Source organism: Molothrus ater, chromosome 3, assembly GCF_012460135.2.
Source record: "Molothrus ater isolate BHLD 08-10-18 breed brown headed cowbird chromosome 3, BPBGC_Mater_1.1, whole genome shotgun sequence".
In the NCBI taxonomy this organism is placed as follows: domain Eukaryota; kingdom Metazoa; phylum Chordata; class Aves; order Passeriformes; family Icteridae; genus Molothrus; species Molothrus ater.
The window spans coordinates 74,927,885-74,952,904 of NC_050480.2; the positions used below are offsets into that span (position 1 = coordinate 74,927,885).

The 25,020-nt window shown below is 38.5% G+C and overlaps 1 protein-coding gene across 2 annotated transcripts in view; it reads right to left on the minus strand.

Annotated features, from left to right (window-relative positions):
* VSNL1 (visinin like 1) overlaps nucleotides 1-1,095 on the minus strand; it is an 87,144-nt gene extending 86,049 nt beyond the window's left edge. Inside the window, exon 1 of one of the 2 annotated variants that reach the window (XM_036379583.2) lies at nucleotides 964-1,095. The gene's annotated coding sequence lies outside the window, so the exon portion shown is untranslated. Of the gene's footprint in view, nucleotides 1-97; nucleotides 209-963 lie in introns of those variants that run through there. The other variant, XM_036379584.2, reaches the window with a different exon arrangement.
* Between the last annotated feature and the right edge of the window lie 23,925 nt (nucleotides 1,096-25,020).

A 25,020-nucleotide genomic window follows, 5' to 3' on the forward strand; every position in this document is an offset into this window, starting at 1 on the left:
GCAGAGCCCCCGCGCTCCGCTCCGCTCGGGTCAGCGCGGAAATCGCCTCCCTCGCTTTCCGCCCCGGCTGCTCACGATCTGCCTCAACCTGCTCCACCTTTTGTTTTGATCTTTGGAAATGAAATTCTCTCTCCTGCCGTCTCCTTTCCCTCCTCCTTCTCACGCCTTCGTGTGGGAGATGCCCAGGATCGCACACCAGCTTTTGTTATCTCCTCCCACCTCCATCTTCACTCCGATTGATGCCCTAGTAAATAGCAGGAGCGCGGCACCTCCGCCCCGCACCTACCCCGCTACCACCTGCAAACACTTCGCCTGTTAAATAAATTAAACGATAAAATAAAAACATCCCTTACAGGCACTGTGAAAAGCGATACAGCGATCGCATGGATCGGGAGCACTTTTGCCTCCCTCGTGGTGTGATGACCTTGTGAAAGCTGCTCTGGCGCTTGGTTTCGCAGGGTCTTTTTTTTCCCTTTTTTTTTTTTCCTTTCCCTACTGGAAAAAAAAAAAATCACGCCCTTTTCGCTATCCCTTTTCAAACGAACACGAGCGCCAGACTCCCTCTTCCACCAAAGCGTTTCAAAGCGCAAATTGTTACGCGACAGCTCAGCTGTTCCTTTGGATGCTGTCGGTGCTCATATCCGGATCGGTGGGGGATTCGGTCCCATCTCTCCACAGTTAACGGCAAATCGCCGCGGGTACGATTTCCCTCCATCTCGCCAGCGGAACAACTCCCGCACACCGATCGCGCACACCAACTTTCCCGGTGAGGATGTTCTCCGACCGCCGAGCAGCGCCGAGGCCGCGCAGCCCCCGCCTCAGCCCCGCCGCGCCTCCATCCCGCCGCCTTCCCGAGAGGAAAAGCCCCGAGCGGGGCAGCCCGGCAGCCGGTTCTCGCCCGCACCTCGCGGGTGCGGAGCCCGGATCCCCCCCTTTCCCCCTGCGGGCCCTCCCCGCACTTACTGCGGGCGGGGGTCTGTCCGCGGTGCGGAGGAGGGCGCAGGGCCCGGGGTCCCGCGCGCTGCTGGGGCCGTAGGGACACGCGGCGCCGCCTCGGTGCGCGCCCGCCGCCGCTCGCGCCGCAGCTCCTGTGCGCGCCCCCGCTCCGCCCCGCGCGCCGCCCGCCGCCGCCCCGCACTGCAGGACCGCCGCCCCGCGCGCCGCCCCGCGCTCCGAGCATGCGCGCGGCGCCGGGAGGCGCGGGCGGGAGCGGGGGAAGCCCCGGGGCGGGCGGGAGCGGGGCCCGGAGCCGCGTGGGGCGCAGGCTGAGGGGCACGGACCGGCGGGGTCGGCGCCGGCACCGCGGCCCGCTCGGCCCCGTGGCCTCGGAGTCACTCACGGCCGAGCGCAGGCTCCCTGTGCCCGGTGTCGTCCGTGCCTTGCCCGGCGGGCTGCGCCTCGCTCAGCGGCTCCTTCGCTCCACGCGTGGAACAGCGCTGCGCCCGGCGTGCGGGGACAGCGCCGGCAGCGCGGTTATGGCAGAATCGCAGAATCAATTAGGTCGGAAAAGACCTCTGAGATCATCGAGTCCAACCTGTGCCCAAACATCACCTTGTCAACCGGCCCGTGGCACCGAGTGGCACGTCCGGTCTTTTAACACCTCCAGGGATGGTGACTCCACCGCCTCCCTCAGCAGTCCATTCTGTTATCTAACCACCCTTTCTGTGAAGATTTTCTTCCTAATGTCCAACCTAAGCATCCCCTAGCACAGCTCAACACTATGTCCTCACACAGGCAGTTGCCAGGGAGAAGAGGCCGATCCCCATCTGGTTCCCATCGTGTGCAAGGGTGAGGGCAGCGCTGCCCCGCGCCCCGAGCCGCCTGTCGCTGTCACACGTGTGTGTGTAGGCGTCATCTTCCATGGCAAGCCACGCTTACACCTCTTGTCCACAAGCTTCTTACACTATCATGGAAGTTGATGTTATATAGCTTAGCTTCAGAACATCATTCAACCCCTGAAATGTGAAATTTAGGTGGTCTTGCCCTTCGATATAAAGCCCAGCTGAGGTTGCCCTGCCCTCGCTTTTGTCGCTTTTGTCGCTGTCACTGTAGCAGTTGCTTTGGTGGTAGGAGTAAACCATCAGGGCTCCTTCACAAGACACTGCACAGCGTGTAACTAACTGTAGGTCCTCTCTAAGGCAGAGACATACATCAGTGTTTACTTTCATGCATGACGAGCTCTGTCACTGACTGTTTACATAAATTAAGCATATTTAGCATGTCCTAAGCACAACACTGCAGAGAGCAGATGGATACAGCAAGGAGGTGAAAGGGAGGCAAAATAATGACATATATAAAAAAGTGAATTACACCTTGCCTGTTTTTAACTATCTGCTCATTATTTCAGATAGACAAAAGCATGAAGATTGTGTAGTAAGTGATAGATGGAAATAATGTTTCATTTACTGTTGAAATGCCCAAAGAATTAAATTATAACACAAGCTGATGTGTACAAATGTACAGGAAGTGATAGTATTTTCAGTATGCTAATGTAGACAGTTGAATTCATAGGTTATCTTTTTGTGATTGGTGAAAATCACCAATTTTTCTCCCAGACTTTTTTTTTGTGTGTATGTGTGTAGGGCAGGGGGCAGGAATTTTATGGTTTTATGCTTTTATTTTTAATTACCCAGTGCACCCCTCTCTTCAGTTCATGTTTTGATTTTCTGGATGTGTAAAAATACCACCTGAAAATGCTAAAAATTTAGTTCTATTCCAGGCTTAGCAGAAAGAAACAGGATTTGATACACTTCACGGGGTATCTCTGAAATTCATGTTTTATTTGTTCAGATTAATTCAAATTATTTTCTGTCATCTTCATATTGTGCCACCTCATTGCTTTCTTGGCCTGGCAGATCATTAATAATCATCTCTAGCATAATGAAAGTTAGAATGCCATAACATCTGCTTCTAAGTTTTAACCATGTTGCTCCCTCATATTTTCTGTCTCTTGCTCAGTTCTTTATAAGCTTGTCTTTTACCACCACAGTGCAACATTCACTCTGTGTGACCTATTTTGATTTTGTCCATATTGCAGTTATTGCATGACTTCATCTCATCTTTGTAACTTTTCTAGTGGCAGCAGCTTAGCTATGGAAGTGCAGAGCTGTGGGGTGACTCTAGACTCAGGGATGTACTTGGTGTCTCAGCTGAGTTTTCTGTGTTCTTCCACAACTGCCAAGGTAGCAATATTTCAGGCAGCTGGCAAGAAAGCTGCCTTAGACTTGATTGTCCACTGTGTGACTGGGACATAGAGAAGATGCCCATTTCCTCATCATTCAGGGTCATCCTTTGCAAAAACCTGAACATTTGCCTACCCTCAAAAAGCAGAAATAATAGGTTGAATTTAAAAAAGTGGATAAAAGACATTCAAATAGGACTTTTAAAACATCATAGTATTTTTTTAAATCTAATTCAGTGGCAGAATTCCCATCAGCTACAAAAAAGGTGTAAATTAAGCAGCATAAACTATGTAGTGTGTTTTCATTTACGACTTTCCCTGTCTACATTTATGTAATTCCATATAAAATCAGGTTACTTAGACTGCATTTTCAAATGCATTTGAAAACAAGATCATCCTAAAAAAGAGGTGCTCTACAGTGTTACTCTAGAAAACTGGCTTATTTTTACATGTATTACATCACAGAAATAATGCAATTCAAAATCCCATTTGAAAAGTGTATATACATAGAAAACCTCTCCATTTGCATTACTAGAGCTTAGTCAAAAACTCCCATGAAAAAGCTTCATTTTGGAGTGGATCAACAATTTAATAAGTTACCTCTATTCTATTCATGGTGTTATCACTAGAAAGGTAATAATGACATAACCAGTGTGTGCTATTATGACACGTCTTACATGGTACGGTCCTACACTGCATGCAATTCCTGAAGGCTTTTGTAAGTTGGTTGTAAAAGTTTACCTGTTCAGATTGTTGGCATTTTCAGCCACTTAGCATTCATTTTTTTATCTGTGCAAATACTGTTGTGTTTTAGACTGTGGAGAATTACATTCGCTACACTTGCTTCTCAAGATAGATAATGGTAGAATTTTCCATTTTCTTGCTATACAGTTCTTTGGATGTTGCAAATGCAACTTATTGTTGCCAACTAATTGTTGCAACTTCAGATGATTTTTTTAACCTAAACAACATGATGCTCATAATGGGGCTACAGCAATTTAAAAGAAGTCAGGGTCTGACCCAAAGTTTTCTGTTGAAAGTGTATATTTTTTATTTTACCCTCATTATGAACAGTGCAAATATAAGAATTCTTAGCTTGTGAATGAATAGCCTAACAATGTGGGTACCTGCTCTGTTACAGTCTTCCATGCCTTACAAGGGTCTTCTTTTGGCTTTCAATCTCCTGAACATGCTGCTTGTACTATTGAAAGAAGCCAAGTGAGGCCCTAAGACTCTGATCTTGTCAAGGGAGATAGATAGGCACCTCCAGAAGGAAATTCAAAATCTAATGAAATTGAGGATCCTCCTCCCCTTTTTCCTCTCCCTCCTTTGCACTCCAGAGTAGACAATTCAATATTAAAAGACACAGGAGTCTCTGAGAGGACTCACTATCTCAGCAGGTGGCTTACTGGTAATGAGATTTTTTTTTTTTTAATTGAGCATGATCTCCTGTTTTGCAGACATCAGTTTAATCGCAGAATACCATTTTGGGGGTTGTATTTTCCCCTCTCTCTCTAATGCTCAATACTTGCTAAGAATATATTTGCATATATATTTTACGAGCATCAACAGCAGAAAAAATATAATTAGAAGGAGTTTGAGTCTATATCTACATCTCTAGCTGTATGCTTTATGTTCTGCCAGGCCTTTTGAAGGAATGATTTTCTTTCTTCTTCCTGTGTTCCCTTGGTGCAGTTTTTGCACACTGAGATGTACTTGTCTGTTAGATGGGGAGCTGAAAGCAGCAATGCGGCTGCAAGGATTGGCAGAAGGGAGCTGCTTCAAGGCTCTGTGATTACAGGAAGCTGCTGCAACACACTGCAGTTGGAAAGGGGTGAGATTCTTGATGCTCAACAGCAAACAATGAGCATGGCTGATTTTATCACTTTCAAAGTGACTACAGATTGTCTCGCTTCTTAATGTGCTATATATAATTACATGAAAATGACATTTATATATATATATATAATCTTTCATTTTCATCTCTCATTTAATTTTTTTTAAATGATGCCCCTAAGAATACAGATAAAACAAAATGAACTTATTTTACTAATAAATGCAATTTTTCTTCTTTATGAAATGTAGTGATTTCTTGTGTGCAGATCACCTTTGTGTCAGACCAAATAAATTATAATTCAGCCTTTTTATTAATGAGACCATTTATTAGTCTTCAATTTCTTAGGCTCATGAAATGAAATGCAAAGAAAATACCATTTATGTAACATTGTCTCTGATGTTGTATAATACAGTCACAACTGGGGAGTGTGTGCAATGCCTGACTTTAGAGCCTACGTTTGATAGCTAAATACCTGTCTATTTGCTTGAATTTCCTTTTATGTCAGTGAAAATACAAAGAAACTGTAATAGAGTGATTCGGGCTGGGAACCTGGCTAGCAAGAGTCAAGAAAAGAAATATTTAAGTTCTGGCACCTAAATGAAATGTCTGAAGCTAAATGGCATGAGCCCAGGTTTCACTCCAGTGGGCTGCTTCCCACAGAAGCTCTTCCAGTTGTTCTTCTTAAGTGAGGCGTTTGTTCAAGCAGAAATAAAAGGTTGAAATTCTGGACCTGAGAAATATAAGCTTCAAGTAAATAATGGGTGTTTAGAAGGATAGGAATGACAAAACTTAGAAGCATTTCATTTCTACAAATGTCCTAAACATAGCTTTCCTCTGCCATTTAGCTCAAGGCAGAACTTTTACATACACAGAATAATTCCTGTGAAGTCACACTGGTCATGTGGCCTTGAGATGTTCCAACTCTGTTTGGACTTTGTTTGCTTATTTGATCTGTGAGTGATTGTTCTTAGCTAAAATATTATAATGATGACATGGAAAAATTGGAACACAACTGTAGAAGTAATAGCAAATCAGGAAATTAAAAATAGAGGAAAAGGTCACAAATTGCAGCTAGGTTAGCAGATTTATTACTAATGGAATTCTTACTTTAACCAGCACACATCAAAGCAAACAAGAGTCTACCTAACCTTTTCTGACACCAGAATATCTTACTCAGCTTTTCATTTGTGTCATTATTTTTATTATTAATGTTTTTCATAGATCTTTATAATTCATAATACACTTCAATGCTGTGATATGAGTGTATTTTCTACCAAAAATGGTGGGAAGGGTAGATGGAGTATAAGCAGACTGTTTACTTGCTTATGGACAAAATGTACTCACAGCTTGGTGATACATAGGTAGTTACCTTTGTGTAATTAAACTGCACTGTGAGACATGATGACTTCATACAGTAGTCTTTATTTCAGAGGTAATACTTTTTAATATGATTTGAGAGAGCAGCAGTGAATCAGCACTCTTGGACCATCACAGGAGCAGGATGTACTGCTAAGAGCAGAGATGCATCTCAGAAAGTGGGCTACTGGACAAAATCAGTTCAGAACCAATAGACAGAAAAGAGCCATCAGAGAAAAGAGATGTTAAACAAAATGTTGAAAACTTATTTCATAATTCTCTTTGCAATGAAATAGAATTCTAATGCTAGGTCATCTTTTCTGCATCTGTTAACCCCTAACATAAGTGCAGTCCTCTGCCCACACCTTTCTAATTGCCAACATCTCTATTTGTCAAAATCCTGCTACTGCTTCTCTCCCCAGAATACATCACACAGTATCCGGTCTTGTACCTGGTATCAGAGCTTAAGAAAAATCTTAACTTAAGAAAATCTTATCAAAAGCAAAGCAGTTGCACAATGTTTCTATTACAAGAACTCCTCTCTTTGTAGTAGTTTCAAGTTTAGGAACATGCAGAGCTGGAGTACACTTTTGGATCAGGAGCCTTAACAGGTAACTATAAACTACTTAGTAATGAGTCTTTGATACTTAGAATTCATGTCTGTGATTTCTGTAACTTCCTGTTGCAATGAGTTTTACATTTAACTAAGTTTTAGATATGTGAAAAAGATATTTACCCATACCATTAATCTAGAACCCATTTTTCATATTCAGGGATGAAAAATGTACTGCCACACTGAAAACCAGCTGAGCAATAATAACATATTAATTTGAAGTAATGTTGAAAATGCTAATTTATAAATATTTATTAAAATACATAATATAAAAAGATAATATATTAATACTGAACTAACTGTGCTGATTCTGATTAAAAACAAAGTTAAGCTTCAAACAAGTGTTTTGTAGTATATCCTGTCTCCATGTATACTTGCTACAGAATTCATGGGCATTTCCCCAGTCAGACCTCAAGGAGCTCCTGGGGATTGATTTATTTGTTTGATGTGGGAAGATGAAGAGGGGAAGATGAGGAGGGTTTGTGTTCTCAGAACCCACCTCCTAAAACACTGTGTACTTGAAAATCATTTATCTGTGAGAACCATCCTAGGTAGTTTAGCCAAACATCAGACTCCTTTTTGAAGTGTTTCCTCTCCCCTGGGCCTCCCTGAATACATTCCACTCCCTTTTGAAGCCCTGTGGGTAGCTCTTGCTAAATTTCCATTCATTGTGACTTTTGTCTCAAGTCCCTGTCTGACTGTCCTGCATCACTGTTTGCTCCTTCATCACTGGCATGTCCCGTACTCTCTGCTGCACTGAGCAACCCCTTTCCATTCCCTCTTCCAGAACAGCTGCTTCCTCCCAGAGGAGAGTCCTATCAAAAAGTGAGAAAGGATGACTGTGTACATATTCTATTTTAAATTTAAGATATAGCTTATTATCTTATGTATGTATCTTGTTATGCAAGAGAAGGATAATTTTAATATTTTCACTTGCTCTTGTGACTTTTTCAACATTGATGGAAAAGTAAACAAAGCTGAAGGGAGAACAGTCAGGTGTGGCTGTCATAAACAAATAAATATGTAGCAAGCCAGAAGACTTAAAACAAATGCAGCAGATACTTTGCAAAACTGTTGTCTCAAATATGCATTCCAAACTTCTCTAGTTATATTTATTGGTCTGAGATATCTCAAATGTTTCTGGAGACTACTGAAAAATATTCACATAATTGCTAGCTTATCCAATTTAGGAATAATATAGCAATAATAAATATTTCCTGTGCGCATTTTTTTTTTAATTTTCAACATGGCTATTTACTTGTATATTTTTTTATTTGGTATTTAATATTTGGTATTTGGTATTTTATTTTTAATTTAGTTTATTTCATGTTTTACAGCACTGTACACTGTATTAACAATTTTCCTCCAATTTTCAGACCATTTTCATATAATCATGATTTTTGTCCCCGTAATTTTTTTTATGTGATGTGTAATGTTCTGGTCAGCATATTTCAAGTCATTCTCAGTGCTGTTTAGTTCAATAATGAAGCCATCACTGTCTGTAATTTGGGAGGTAAACCAAAAATCATGGAGTTAGCTGCATTAGGTAAAATCAACTCACTGTGAAAATAAGGTTGCCCCTAGTTCTTTATTATATGACTGCAGGCTGCTAATAACTGGGCAGTACATTGTAGCACAACACTGTATCACAGCAGGAACAGCAGAGAATTGAAAGCAATATTGAGTTGGATGAATTTTAATTTTAATCTAGATCATTCTTACCAGAATGATCCCTTTCAGAAGCAACATTATAAGAAAGCAGAGGTTAGGTTTTAATGTCATATGGTGTTCTAGATGATTTGTCTTTACAAAACAGATGCATTCATGATCCTTAACTGTGATGCCATGTCAAACTACTGAAAGTCCTAATAAGCGTTTTGTCCCATTTAATTTAATATGAGCAGTAGTGTAACTGAGATTCTGTTGCTTCTCTTGAGAAATTTATCTCATGGTCTACACAAGTTGAGAGAATCACCAAATGTGCCAGGCTGTTTAAATGTGTTAGTGTATATACATAATTTGTGTGTGTATATGCACATACACACAAACACACACATACTGTTAAAGCTGTATTATTTACTGCCAAATTTCATGTGTTAAATGATTTATTGTCTTATTTACAAAATTTGTTTAGAATTTTTTATTGACTACTTACTCCCCTCTTAGTTGCTCTTTAGGCAGATGAGTAATTTAAAATAGGCCTTCCTATAGGAATTATCTTTCCTATGGATTGATCTCTTTTACCAATTTGTTGATGTTTAACAAAATATCTGAGATATTTCACAGATGTTTTACAGGACATCTGAGCTGTTTCATAGATATTTAATCAGCTTTCCTCATGTTGAATCTATTAATTTCTATCCACAGGTGAAATGGGGGTTGAATGTAGGAATTTTGTAAAGACTTACTGGAGTGTAATTTTTAATTTATACATGTGTTTACACATAAGTCTCATACAAAATTGTACAAATGTACATAACTGTGATATACAAAAATATCTATGATAATTTCATACAGGTATAAAGCCAGCATATATGTAATTAGTCAACCTTTTATGTGAGACCAGATGATCATTTTACAAGATATTTTAGAATAAACGCCTGCAGACTTTCTCATGTTGGTAGTTGACCATGCTTAAGACCGAGCCAAGCAGGAGCCAGAAACTCTCTTATTTTGCCGTAATTCAGCATGAACCCCCAGAAAAAATTCCACACTCTTAAGGAATTTTACCCCCTAAGGCTTTAATTCAACGCATATTTCTGATTCATATTCTTGAAAAAAGGACATTAAATTCTTCCTGTATTTCCTCCACCAATATTTTTTTCCCTAAGACCTAAATGTGAAAAACATTTAAAAGGGAGATTCTGTTTTAAATAATTAACTGATCCCTATTCATACCATAAGTATTAATGAAATTCTGTGTCTCTTTCCAACTAGCAGCACCTGAATAGATTAAAATAGATTAGGAAGAATGATTGCTGAATTTAAAAGTGAACTGCTTATTAAATCAAAGTAGTCTACGAGTTGTTTTAGCAGGCAGTCAGTGTGGAAACCATTTACCAGTTGCTAGGATGTCTCATTTCTAGTGTCGACCTTCAGCTGTATCAAATCACTGCCTGCTGTGAAAGAGAGGAGAGGAGCAGCCAGCCTACCTGTGTGCTCTGCCTGATTCCTGGGGCTTGCTGAGCACAGGCACAATGCTCTGGCACTTTACTGCAGTGCCAGGCATGCCTGGGATCACAGGAAAATATATTCCCATTGGAAACTGCACTCCCATCCAGCCCACTCAAGGATGAGTGAACTGAGTGGTGAGTGGACATTTTACCTCTGTGTTTGTCTACTTCAGCAACTTTTCCTGTCTTCCAGTGTTTTTCTGTGTCTGTGGAGAAGACTTTTGTAAATAAATAGATGTGTGTAAATTAACACTACACCGTGATTTCATTGTATATATCAGAGAGCATCTTCTACATGAAAACACATGAACAAAGGACTGCTATTTTTTCAAGATAATGAGACAAAGGCAGTGATTTTTTTAATGTACTAACCTATTCTCTGAATACAGAAATAATGAAATAAAGCCACAGAATCATGGATCATCTTGTTTTTATTGTTGTATAACTGGTATTTTACACTGTTCACATCCTAAAAATGAATATAGATTTTATTTCTTTTCATTTCTTTTGTATGTGTTTTTAACCCATGAAGTATTGCTCATATGAATGGGCACATAGCAATTTTTATCATCGTTCCTATTCCTTAATGTATCATGTTAGTAGTTTTTTTAGACTTTCCAGTCTTGCACACTAACAAATTAAAATAAGCATTTTGATCTAAAGTGTTTTATATGTGTTATTAAAATTAGACTATCTTATCAAATCACTTTAAAAGATGCTTAGAGACATCCACTATGTTTAAAATTGATCTGGATAAAAAATTTTAAACTCATTTGGTTTCATCTTACTAGTACTGCACAAGAGGTCAAAATCTTATTATTGACAGATCATTTTGAATTGTGCTTTCACAGGGAAAAAATATATGGATTTTAATTATAAGACATTTAGAGTATTTCATCATTATAACCTACAGTTTCCTTAAATACTATCAACAGTATTCCTGCTTAGGAAGTTAGGGGAGTTTCAGGTTTTTCCAATCTCACTTGCATAATTCATCTTTTAGTCAAAATTTTAAATATAGAAGAAAATTTATTCACAGTAAGCCACAATATTCTTCCAGTGGTTTCATATTATATTAATAAAAAGCTACTGTATGTTACTGAGTGTGTTTATGCTCACTTTTTATGCCCACAACTAATACTCTGTGTTAGATCAGGAAGATGAGGGAGAATAAAAAAAGAAAAATAATGTGTCTGTTGGTTAAAATGTGCCTGTTCCCTTACAGTATAAGCATTTAATTAAAGAATTCAGAAAATATTTATCATTGCTAATATATAGGAACAGAGGAACATTTGTTTGGAGGAGAGCTTTAGCCATGGATTGCATATGTAAATAATTAGGAGTCGAGATTTTGGTAAGAAATGCGATTTATTAAATTGTAATCCCATTACAGGAAACAGTTTCTGAAGTCCAAATAAGAGATTTTAATTTTGAAGAACCTATGGGATGTTAATATGTAATGAAAGCTCCCTCTGCAACCTTTGCCATGGAATAGTGTGCTCTTCAAATTCCAGTCAATTGTTCTCAAAGTCAAAACTGTCTATCATGTCTATCATGAGAACAAAATGTACCAGTACGCTGTTCTGTCTGCTGAACGATCAACATATCTTCTTTTTGTCACTAAAGAGGTACATTTTTCAGGAAATTTCAAACAGGAATGATCAAAAAAGCAAGGAAGAACTCATTCAAAAATATTTAACTGATTTAAAGAGGGATGGATATTCAACCTGTATAATGGACATTGGGTTTTTAAGGCCAGTGATTTATTATTTCATAAATATTTAGTCTTGATTACTTTTCATTAGTAGCACATTTCATCATACAGTATCTTCTGAAAATGAAAAAATACAATTTCAGAAGTTACAATAGCACAATTTTGAAACATAGATAAAAATCTGAAATATGTATGTAATTAAAAAAAAAAGTTAAAATGTCCATAGTGGATCAGTTGTTTGTGTTTGCCCTGGACACAGATGGCACAGTACATTGACTCCAACACTGACCAGAAGCTGATGTTTAGAGGAAATGTAAGAGAAAGGATCCAAATATAAAGTAATCCTTCACTTGGTACCTTGTAGCTTCTGATGATCAACATTTTGCAATTTTTTAAATCTCAATTTGCAGTCAAGTCATTGTGTTTAATATATTATGGAGGTCTCTTTCTTGAATTTATTTTAATTGCTTTTTAAACCTTTCATATCTTTGATCCTCATAACTACATGCAACCATGAGTTCCACAATTTAATTATATATGAAAAGTATTATATTTTGTTTGCACTAAGCTTCTGAAGCAGTAATTTCTGTGATATGTCCCAGCTCTTGTCCTGCAAGGAATATGGAATGCATTATTTGATTCATCCAGAAATTATCTGGAAGGGGGAATGCGTAGAAAGGTGGTTAGGTTTGCTGATGATATTGACCAGTTTAGAGTGGCAAAAAAGACAACCACAAGTGAAGGACTGAATAAAAACCTTGTGAGGTGGGGCAATAAACTGGGAATTTAAATTTTGTTTGAAATAATGTAAAATGCAGCGGAGAGGAAAAAATAGTCTTAGCTTCACATTTAAAATGATGGACTCTGAAATGACCCTTACTGCAGAGGAGCCAGCTCTTCAAGTTATGATGGATGGTTCAGCTAAAATGTCAGTGATCATCAGCAGTCAAGAAATCAAGCTAAAAGTTAAAAATTATTGGGAAAAGAATAAACCTTAAAATGAAATAATATTAAAATGCAGATGCTTAAATATGTGAAGGACCTGCAATTTTACCATTAGATATACTTCTGATCTCTCATCTTACAGACAGTATGGTAGAATTTAAAAGGGCTCAGAGAAGGGCACCAAGGATTATCAAAAGTGTGGAATTTTTCTTGTAATGGCATCAACCAAATAAGGCTCTACTTCAATCTATAAATAGATTCCTCATCATGATGTGATAGATGTTTAAGAAACATGAATAGCCTGTCAGGATTCCGTAGGGATTGAGTGTTCACTGTGTATTTCTAATGCAAGACAGCAAGGTGGTAAAGCACAGCACTGGTTTCACATGGATAGAAAAGGAACTTTTCATAAAATTGTTGAGGTGAAGCTGGTACTGCAGTTCTTTGATCTTAAATCTTGTAGGTGCTAAAAGTTTATGTGGAATTAAAGGGAGATTGGAAAGAAATCATAGAATCATAGAATGATTTGGATTGGAAGGGACTAAAGATCATTTAGATCCACCCAACCTGCCATAGACAGGGACACCTTCCACTAGACCAGGTTGCTCAAAGCCCCATCCAACCTGGACCTTCAACACTTTCAGGAATGAGGCATCCACAATTTGTGTGGACAACCTACTCCTGTGCATCACCATCCTCACAGTAAAATTTTCTTCCTAATATCGATCTTAAAGCTGCCCTCTTCCAGCTTAAGGTCATTGCTCCTTCTCCTATCACTACACGCCCGTGTGAACAGTCACTCTCCAGCTCTCTTCTAGGCTCCCTTCAGGTACTGAAATGCCACAGTATGGTCAGCTCAGGGCCTTCTTTCCTCCAGGCTGAATAATCACAACTCTCTATCTCTATATCTTTCTACTGAATATAGAAAAGAAATCCATGGAAATCCTGATTATGTAGACTGTAACCAAACTAGAAATGGTTGCAGACTGAGGCCTCCTAGGAGATGTACATGTGACCCCAGACTTACCCTCTTTACATGGGCCTGAGTTTTTTGTAGCTGTCAGGATGCTGGGCTGGACTGACCTGACTATTTCCCAATATGGCCTCTCTTCATGTCTATGAATACTCCTTTTCTTGTTCCATATTTTATACTATCAAAGATTTTATGGACCCATATCTTCTTCATTAGTAATGATCTCTCTTCTTCAGTTAAAACATATACATTCAGTTAAAATATATATTCTTTTTTTCCACAGGAAACTTCTTTTACACTGCTCATCACTGTTGCTTTTTCTACATTCTCCAATTCTATTCATTTGGGGTTTTTTTAAAGGTGGGATGACTGGAGTAAAACTCACTGTTAAAGATTTGAACATACTGTGCATTTTAGAAATATAATTTTCCCAATAATTTCTTATTTTTTCTCTTTTTTTCTGACTGCTTGTGAATGTTGACTTGCTGTTTTCAGAAATTTTCTGTAGAATGCTCCATATATTTTTTCAGAGTAATAAATAGCTAATAAATATATATTAAATGTACCTGTAAAGAGAGGGTTATATTTCTTTTATATATTAACTTGAATTTTTCAATAATGAAATGGATCTATTTTATTATTTTGCTGTTGTTTAGTATTGGAGGATGATTCTGGGATTCTTTCCAACCAGCTATATCTTTGAGTACTTCCAATACCTGTGATCTTTCTTACATAGTAAGTAATTTATGAGTATGTCAAACAGTATAGTTCTCAGCACAGGTTTTTCAGAAATAAAAAGAGAACTAATAAAGGGTTTGTCAGGCACATCAGTTTGTTTTCATATGAAGTTTGATGCTCAAAGGTAAACTAAATACACAATCCTCAAAAGTGCACTTCAGTTTTTTATATTCTCCTTCAAAAGGCACTTTCATCTTGCACACTTAATTTTCATCTGTTCTTGCCAACAAAGCAGGTATTATAATCCGGATAATTTTAAGAAGCTAGATGGCAAGTGGCAGAATGAGACTTTAGAATATCCCTGATAAGGGAACTAGAAGAGTTGATTATTTTCCTGTTTCTGATACAGCCCCAAACTATCATGAAATGATGCATAATACACTTTTGCCAAATACCTTTGTCTGAGAGTTCAGGGACCCAAATAATTAACCTGCAGTGTTTTTATTGCCTTAAGGCAATAGACTATCTATATTAGTTGTCCACTTTTTTATACAGGAGCTGAGGTGCAATGGATGTAGGGAAAGTACCTTGTGAAGCTCCTCCACTGCCCCATGGATACTTTGCACTGAGATTATGTGCCTTGGAGGAGCATTTTGTGGGTGCAGATCAAACTTTTACACTGTAGACCCCCCAACATAAACTGTACTTCCCAAGAGTTTCTGCACTCCTTTATTACCTCTTGAATGCCTCCACTTGTCTGAGAAGCTGCTTGAGCAGCTAAGCCCTGCAACTTCTACAATATACTTGGCTAGTAATGGCAGAAATGGCACCAGGTTTGTTGTCAACCAGGCTTATTTCCAAGGGGATAAAGATCTACTGATAAGCAGATATGGCTAATACTAAGTTTTACTATTTGATTCTGAAACATCACTTATTAGCTGTAAAGACTGTTCAAGAGCAAAATAAGAAATCCAGATATTTTATATCTTCATGATGTGTTTAAAGATAAAGACTTGCTTTTTAAAGGTAATCTGTTATTTTAAAAAAACTTGTGATCAGAAATATTTAATTCTGTAAGACTGAGAGAAGAGCTACATGTATTACTCATGTATTACACAGGGTTTAGTTAATCCATATATGATCAGCATAGACTAAAAGAATATGGATTACTTAAAATTTAGCATTATAACCAGCTTTTAGTAGCAAGCACTTCAGAGGCACTGGAGAATCTCTAACCCTAGAGATACTCAGATCTTGACTAGAAAAGCCCCAAGCAGCTTGATGATGAAGGACTGAAGTTATATGCAACTTGAAAGCTGGCTGTGCTCTAAGCAGAGTGGTCCAGATGATCCCCAGAGATCCCTTCCAAACGAAATTCTCTGTGACTCTATGAACCGGCCTTATATTCTATGCATCTAGAGCAAAAGTGAAATAGGATTAGGGATCATATAGACTGAGTTCATTGTCCTGCTAGTATGAAAGAAAGAATGCTGCATCTCAATGCCTCTAGATGTGTGTGACCTGAATTCAGCAGCACTGCAGACGTTCAACAAACAGATCTTGAGCTGTCTGACAGGCAGAACTATTTTCACTGCCCTTTATGAAGAAGATGGATAGTAACAAATAAAATTTGATGCAGAACATTTGTATCTCTATGTTTTGTGCTCTGTATACAAAGGGCCTTTTTTTGCTGCTTCTGTTTTGAAATTAAACTACAAACAAAGTGTTTTAGCAGGAAAATGAAAACATCTTTGAGATGTACAGGGACTCTTATAACAGAGAATGATATGGTGACAGCAATGGAGCAGTATGATCAAGCAGTGTATCAGGTGAAAGATAATGTGTCCAAAATATCAAGTCCAATAAACAGCAGTTTTTATTCAACTTGACAGCTGTCAAATGAGTAGGACAAGGCAGTCAAGCAGCAACTTCATTGCAGTGGACAAAATAAAGGGGTCATGGAGGGGTATGAGTCACCCTCCAGTTCAATAGAATTGGTTCAAGTTCCTAAGCAAGTGTGTTCATTTCATATCCCTCAAGATGTAAAAGAACTCCCTTTGAAAGCAATGCTAGAGCCTATTCCCGCTGGAAATCAGAGCTGGTCATTGTGGTAGTCAGGCAAGTGAAGACCAGTGCAGGGAGAAGGTGGTGTGGGCCCTTTTCCCAAAAGTTAAAGAAGAAGCTTTGTCTTGTACTTCCCTGTTACTCTCAGCTTTAGACACAGTGCCTTCTGAATCTCTTCACACCCTTTGTTCCATAACCCAATTCTATATAGTAACAGTGCTGTACTTGGGTTGTGTTAAGCTTCTGGAACAGTGCTTTTTCTTGTATGTCCCAGTTCTAGTCCAGAAAGGAGTTCAACACAGCCACAAATTATTTGGAAAGGGTAATGCATAGCAAGGTAACAAAGTTTCCCGATGATATGGACTTAGAGGAGTAAAAATGAGAACTACATGTGAAGAATTGTAGAAAGACTTTGGGAGATAGGGCAGTAAACTGGGAGTTGAAAATCAATTGGAATAATGTAAAATGCTGCATAGGGGAAAATCTAGTCCTGTCTTCACATTTAAGCTCATATTTTACATAATTTTAAAACTCCTTTTCTTGACAGAGTATTTTTCTTTCATTTTAGCTTTGTATGGAGCTACAGGAAAAAAAAAAGATTTATGGAACAGCTTCCTTCTTTTATGAAAGCTACTTTTGTGTTGGTCATAAAAGGGTTTATAAAGACAGAAAAAATGAAAATGGGAGGAAATATTAAAATAATAGCATCTCAAGAAATGTCACTGAGCTGTTAGTAAACTTGTACTAAGTAACTTTTCAGAGAGTCTGTGATTTTCAGGGCACTTTTATTCCAGACCCAGCTTGGAAGGACTAACATATCACTAAATCACTGCAGGGCTGTTTCTTGCATATACGTGAAAGCTGATCATAACACCAAGTGTCTTCCACATGATATTTTTTCTTTCTTAGTCAATATGGATACTCTGTTGGGAATATGGAATTAATATCTGCAATGAGTAGAGAAAAAAATAATAGCTTCCTTATGATTTAAAGTACATTGGGTAAAGATGAGATTCTACCTCTGTTATAGCAAAGAAAAGGTTTATTACCAATAAACAAGTGTGTCAGTATTAGTTATTGGGGACAGTATGAAATACTCTTGAACAAAAGTAAGGACTAAAGGTTTTCCTTAATCTAATTCAAAATTACATGGATACATAGGAAGCATCTGCATTAAGGCTGCAGATAGAGCAGTTGTGATAGAAAAGGTTAAAAGTATTTTCACACTCCATTTTTTAATGAATATTTTAAATAATTACTTAATAATAATGGTGGTTGTGTGAAGTGTCAGTAAGATGACTAAAAAGGTAATTTATAAAATGCAACTTCATACAGTTGATGACCAATATCCTGTTCATAAAACTAGTACCAAATTGAACCTTTTCCTAGTCAAACAGGAAATTCCCTTTGGAATATTAATTATGACCTTTGATGAATCAATGTTACAAGGTGAGCTACTTGCAGAGCGGAAATATTAGCATTACAGTGCATGATACAAACATGATGGATTACAACAGTCCTTCAGCCTTGAAATTTCAGGTTCCAAAAAGGCAGTTAACTCACAATGAATTCTAAGCACAAGGCTGCAGTCATTAAGCCAGCACAGCTAAATTGAGACAAAGGACTTGAGCCAAATTGCACTGTTTCACTTGACAAATCAAGATTGTCAGAATTTAGTGTCTTACAGATCACATTGAATAGCATAATTGATTTTGGTGCTGTCTTTGTGAATATTTAACTCAATTTAAAAAAAATTTATTCCTGACCTTTCTTTTAAATATTTTGCAATGCTTTTCTTTGCTAGTTTTCAATAAAAAGAATAAAAAATAAAAGAATGAGAGCTGCAAAACGTTTTGTAAGAGTTTTAAATAATGGTTTGGCTGCTGCATCAGTATCCAAAATTTCTTTCATGACTTTGTCAAGATACTGCTCTACAACATACTTCATCAACTTGCAAGCACAGTAGAAGAGCTAAAAGAAAGTAACAGTTGGAAAATAGCAAAATTCTACAATGAAAGCACAGTGTTTGCATCCTATTAAAATTGAACCAAGTAGTGGGGAAAGCAATTATGTCTTTTTTTCTACTCCATTACAAAAAATATGCTATACCCAATTTGTACTAGAAGTAAACAAGTGTTACAAATAAATCTTCTTCATGAGTTCCAAATTGGAAATTGCAGAGCATGCAAGATATGCTCCACTGTAAGTCTGTCAGATGCAGCAAAGTAAGCCATGGGTGTGGAATAGCTGGATGGAGTTCCATAAACAATTTTAATTTATAGCTGTGTAGATGCAAGAAAAACCAGTTTTCTTTACTGTTCATGTAATTCTGGTTGTTTTAACTGGCCAAACACCAGAATAATTTTAAACTGGCTCCCATTTACTTGCAATTCACCAAACACACTAAGGAACTGTAGGCAGGTGGGAGTGGAGGGTAATATTCTGTTCAGAATATGTTAGAAAGAGTGGTGAAACCTCCAGCATTTCTGTTCAGAGAAATACAATGCTTTGCTTCAGGAAAGTAGATGCTATTCCAACACACAGGAGTAGAAAACATAAGCAGCATGGTAAATCTCTCTTATACACCTTAAAATCCTGCTTCTAGTTTGTATGATGACCTTCATTCCATATGGTATTTTAAATATTTTAAGATTTATATGTAATCTTGATTTAATAGGATCTATATCTTGTTAAGTAAAGATTGATTAATAATTATATTTTTAATTATAAGAAGTAGATATTTGACTGGCTTTGCTTATAAAAGCAAAGCTGTTAAAGAGAAAGCTATTTTAAGGCTCAGTTCTAGACAATTGCTGTGTGTAACATTCACTACCAGGAACAGGGATCTGTTGGGCTTCAGTGGATTTGTTTACTGTAGTTTGGATGACAAACCTTAAAAAAACATATATTTGCAGCAACAGGCCCCCAGGATGTTTCTATTTTTACTGCCCATCTGTAATGGTATTACAGTGACCTGCTAGTTTAGCGCCAACTTTGAAAAATAACCATTTGGACATTCCAGTGTTTGGAGAGAAAATGTCTGTTTCAAAAGCCCGGAGCTATATGGATACTGCTTATTTTGGGAATAAACTCCTTGGTGGATCAGTGCTTGGTGCTGTGAAAAGAAAGATCAGGGATACAATGTCTGCTCTGGAAGGGAATGCAGACATAACCTTTTGCTCATGCAGGGCCTCATATTTTTGGAATCAGGGAATATGGCAAAATACATCCCACTTGTGGAAACAATCGGCGTCGGGATGCTCCGCTCTGCTCCGGGGCACGCCGTGCTTAGGCTTCAAATGAAGGATTTTCCATCCCAGCCGCAGCCTCTGCCGCCGGGACTCTGTTCCACCCCGACCCGCAGCCTTTGGCGCATGAATCCCGACCGGCCCTCGGTGCCCGGGCCGAGGAGAAGCCGCCGGCCTCGTCCCCGGGGCAGGGACACCGGGACAGGGCCTCCCCTCACAGCGGGCGGCCGGGCGCGGTTTTCCCGCCTCGGAGGCGCTGGCGGCGGCGGGAGCCCCCTGAGGGTGGCGGCAGGACCCTAGCCCGCGGCTCCCGGTTTCCAGCTGGGCAGTCCCGTGCCCCGAACCTGAGGGCAGGGGAACGCTGGGCACTCCGGACCCCGGGAGGAGACAACGCCCGGAGGAAGCGGGGGAAGGCGGGGGAGGCGGCTTGGCTGCGGGGGAACCCCTCGCCCCTGAGGGATGCTCCGCGGGCGAGTGCCACAGGGCGGGACCGAGGCTCTCGGATAAACACTGCGGAAGGCTTAAAAGGGAAAGCTTTCAAGAGGTTATACAAACCGAGAGGGAGGGACGGCTGCCTTCACACGTAGTTCCCAGAGGTGGGAAGAGGGTGGGTGACTGCCAAGAGGGAAATCACCTCGGCGACAGGACAGGGCAGTCCTGTCACCTGCAGCGAGGGGAACCCCTCAGGGAGGGTCAGAGCAGCCTCAGGGGAGGCGGAAAAGCCCCGACCGTGAGGATTCATTTTACAGGTATATCCCTCAGTCACTGTGCTCCTTGCCAAAGTAGATTTTCCTGTGCCATTAAAAAAGCAAATCTGTCAAGTTAGGAACAGTATGTGATTACTGAATCTCGTAGTCCTGGTTAAGAAAATTATTTGTCTTAATTAGGTAGTTAATGAAAGGTTTTGAACATGTTCCTGTCGTCTCTCAGGTGTCAGCTCTGCGCTGTGACTGGGTTGTTCAGAGGCATTGATGAGGCAGGCTGATACAAGTGTGATTAATCCTCTCAATCGCTATACAGAACTTAATTCAAATTATGTTCTTCACAAGAGGCAGATCACTTTTTAAATTAAGCTGACGAGTACATTTACCTTGAAAAAACATACACTAAACCTCCCCAGCACCAGGACATTTAACAACCCAGATTTGTGCCTGCAACAGCACTGCCTCTTTGCATATGAGGATAAAACCTGATACAGTGTTTTGGCATACCTGAGAGCTTTTGATAAACTTTCCTACAGTTGCACTTTACAACTTGACACACAGCAAAGGCAAGACTGTAAAATTTCTTTTAACAACTAAAATTTCAAGAGTTTGAAAGGATCCACTCCCAGATTTAGAGGAGTTCATCAGCGGTTATTACTTTCTTGATATTTGTTCTTAGTATTCAGGTTTTTTTTTTGCAAAAATGCTGTGTAACAAATGCATTAGAAAATGCAATTAATCGCCTTAACTTGTCAACATAGCAAAGATATACATTTTATTTTTACAAAAATCTGCAACTTTAGTAAATAATTTCTTTTAAGTTCTAGATCTTGGTTTTAAATGTTGTTCAGTGATCCTGCCTTTATCTCAGGTCTGTAATGTATATATATATATATTTTTATATATATATGTGTATATATATATATCTCCACATATGAATGTGGAAATAGATTCTATAAATGATAAAATGATAGAATTACTGATTTTTTTTCTTACAGAGTTAGGAAACCATTAAGATGCAATTTATGCCTAAAACTTTAATATTTTTAGCTTTCAGGACTGTCTCTGCAAATATAGTACTGATTTTTGTGAGCATGAAAAGTGCATATTTCAAAAGATTTTTATTTGCATCACCAGATGAAACTGAATGTTACCTTAATGCAAAGAGAAATAAAGCAGAAAATGGTCAAAAAATTGGAGAGAAAGAGGAGCAGCAAAAGCTAGAAGAAAGCATAGACTGTGGGAGCAAGGACCAAACATCATCACGTGAACTCCTCTATTTGTCAGAAAGACAAAACAACTGGGCTTTAGAAAAACAGAGTTGTGATACAGAAAGAAAAACTTGTATGAGGGAGTTTTTCAGTTCCAAAACTTGTAGTAATGAAAGATTAGCATGTAGAGTATCAGAAAATGAAGCATTCACCAAACAATGGAGTCCTGAAAATGAAGACCAAAGTCCTATAGAAGATGACATGTCCATGAATACAGGTGGACAGCCCCTTGAAACAGAGCTGCTCAATGTGTCAAGCACTGCTGGCACATGTCAAAATCCACTGGCACTAAACCCACCCCAAGTGCAGCAGAAAAACAATATAGAACAAAATAATAAAAGAAACGAGGATAATGAGCTCAAACAAAATTCTTCAGTTACATCATTAAACAGACACATGTTTCAGACTGAATTGTTAAGTCAAAAGTCTGTCTCCAATAAGAAGTGGCAGCGATACCAGCTTTTTCAAATTCCATTTTTGAGTGGAACAAATTCTATGTTTTCATGCGTAGAAAATAAAAAAAGTAAATTTCTGAAAAATGTATGTTTTGCAGAAGATAAAAATTATTCCAATTGCAATAAGGAAACTACTGCAGAAAAAGATAATAAAGAGAAAAATAATTCAATGTATATAATGCAAACATTGAAACCTCTTAAGAGTATACGACCACTGGAAATCCCTAATTTTCAATTTCCTAGGATTTCAAATAAAATAAATAGAAAACAATCATCAACTAACTTTAGAGAAACAGACTGGAGAATTTTGAAGGTGAACCATCTTTAATGCCATCTAAACAGATACGTGGTGTGCAAAAAATGTCTGAGATAGGGAAACAAAAAATTCAAAATGATAAAAGCAGTGTAAGAGCTTCAACTGTTGATTCTGAATTAAAAGAAAAAAAATGCCCCCCAGTTAACAGGAGCACAGTTAACAGGAGCACAGCACTGTGCAGAAGGAGAAGTATCTGGAACTTATTTCAGATGCAACAGCACTGACACTGAATGTAATAAAATATTTGCTGAAAATGACTTCAAAGATAAAATAATGGAGAATTCAGAGAGTGATGATGACCAGAAGTCAAAGATTCACATTTACATTAGTGCTAAAAATGTTCAGAATGAGAAATGTGCCAGCTCTAATGATCTTTTGCAGAGAAGGGGGAGGAAGAGCACTAATGAGAGTGTGGGAATGTTTCATATGCAGATGAGTATTCCAGTAACAACAGAAGCATTAGAGAAAAATAAGTTAAACGTACACTGTGGCGTGCATGATTCCAACAGGGATATTTGTTTGTATGAAGCAGAATCAAAACTCTCCACAAAGAAAACACTTGATTTCCAAAGTTATGTAACAAAAAATATTACATTTAAAAGTAGTTGTCCTTGCATTACTGTGCAGGATTTACCATATAAGAGAACAAGTTGCAATGTATTTACGGGGAAGGAAATGCTCAAATTAAAGTTTTCATTTCAAAACATGTTGTTTGGGTGCGTCAGGATGTGGACTGAGTCTTCCCATGAAGATATGCCCACGTGTCAGGATGACTGTGCTACACCTTGGTCTCATTGCTGTGACACATTAAAAGAGCAGTGTGATGCTCAAGAGTTGGTAAGGAGCACTATAAATAGGAGCCACAATGATAAAATATTCATGTGTTTGCTGGCTGTTGTTTCAAAGCATCTGAAGGTGGAGGTACTAAAGAAAATGCTTGCTTCCTTTTTCAGTAGCACAAATACTCTATTGACAACTGAGGGGAAGTCTGTGCGAGGAGAGAAACAGTCCTTATGTGGCAGAAAGCAAAATCAGTTAAACTCATGCACAGATGATTCTTTGAGGCAAACCACAGGATTTCTTAAAGAAAATGAAACTTATCCAGGATTTGTAAGTTCTAAATTTGTGGAAAGCATTGATTTTGAGTTGCATAATGGATACCAGAGAAGATGCTTTTATAGAACTTTAGGTGAAGAAGAGTACCCTTTCGTTCAAAGAGGAGCTCTCTTTTGTAACCAAAAAAGCAGATTATGTAAGAGAAGACATGTCAGGAAACACCACCTCTTATCCAGAGTGAGTGAAGGGTTTAGCACTGATTTGAGGTCAGTCAGTCACAAAAACAGTATGAAAAAGAAAATTTTACCTGCTAAATACCTTATCTTGCTGCAGGGCTCTTCTGATAGTTCTTCACTACACAAGACCTATTGCTGCAATATCACAAAAGTACAGTATCTGATAAGAGCCAGTGTTGGATACCAGAGTTACTTTCCTGCTGATTCACAACCAAAATTTGAAAAGGTACATAAGAAAAGAACAAATCAGGAAATATCAGTAAATACTCTAAAGCAGGAGAAGAACAAACCAAGCATAAGGCTTAATAGTTCTTTTCATGTAGAGTTATTTAAAGCTATCCCTTTTGTTTTGTATGAAAATAAGAAACATAAAGCAACTGGATATAGAAATGGCATCACTTCTACAAATAAAGTCACTAATGAAATAGCATATACCATGAAAAAATATTTGAGTAACTCGAGTTATAGAAATGCTGATGAAAAAGAATGTGTTAATCCAAAAGAGTTGCAAATGAATTGTCATGATTTTCTTTATAAAAAATCTTTTTCTATTTTTGACACATATGAAAAAATCCCCCTAGCCACTGATTCTGAAGATTTTGACCAGATCCCACTTGTAAAACAAGACAGTTCTATCCAAAAAAAGTTGTGTGAAGAAAGTGCAGTCACTGGTTCAAAAGAAATTCAGTGTTTGCCTGTTAAATCAAACGATGTCTTAATTCCAGCTGAGCAGCCAAAAGCAACTACAGAAGAATATAATTCTCTCCTCTTGCTAGATAGACAAATAAATAAACATGAGAATTGCAAAGACCTAGATACTTGTAGCCCATATCTAGCAAATAAAAAAGTAGACAACCAAAATACTTATTTATTTTCTGAAAATTTATTTCCTAGTTCCTCAAATATTTATCAGTCTGTCACATTGCCACTGGATAGCAGCTCTTTTGTCAACAGAGAAATAAGTGAAGATGGGCACTGCAGGAATTCCTCAAGTGCAGGCAAACAAAAGGCAAGTGAAACAATTCCTGCTGTGGTACAGTATCTATCTGGGGGCAGTCCTGCCATGACAGATACATACTTGCAATTACAGGGGAAAGAAGCTGCTCAGTTTTCTGTACAAGGCCACAAAGAGACGAGTAAGACAGGCAGTTCAGAGCCAGCAACTTTGAAACATCTTGAATATGTAAAAGAACAGGAAGA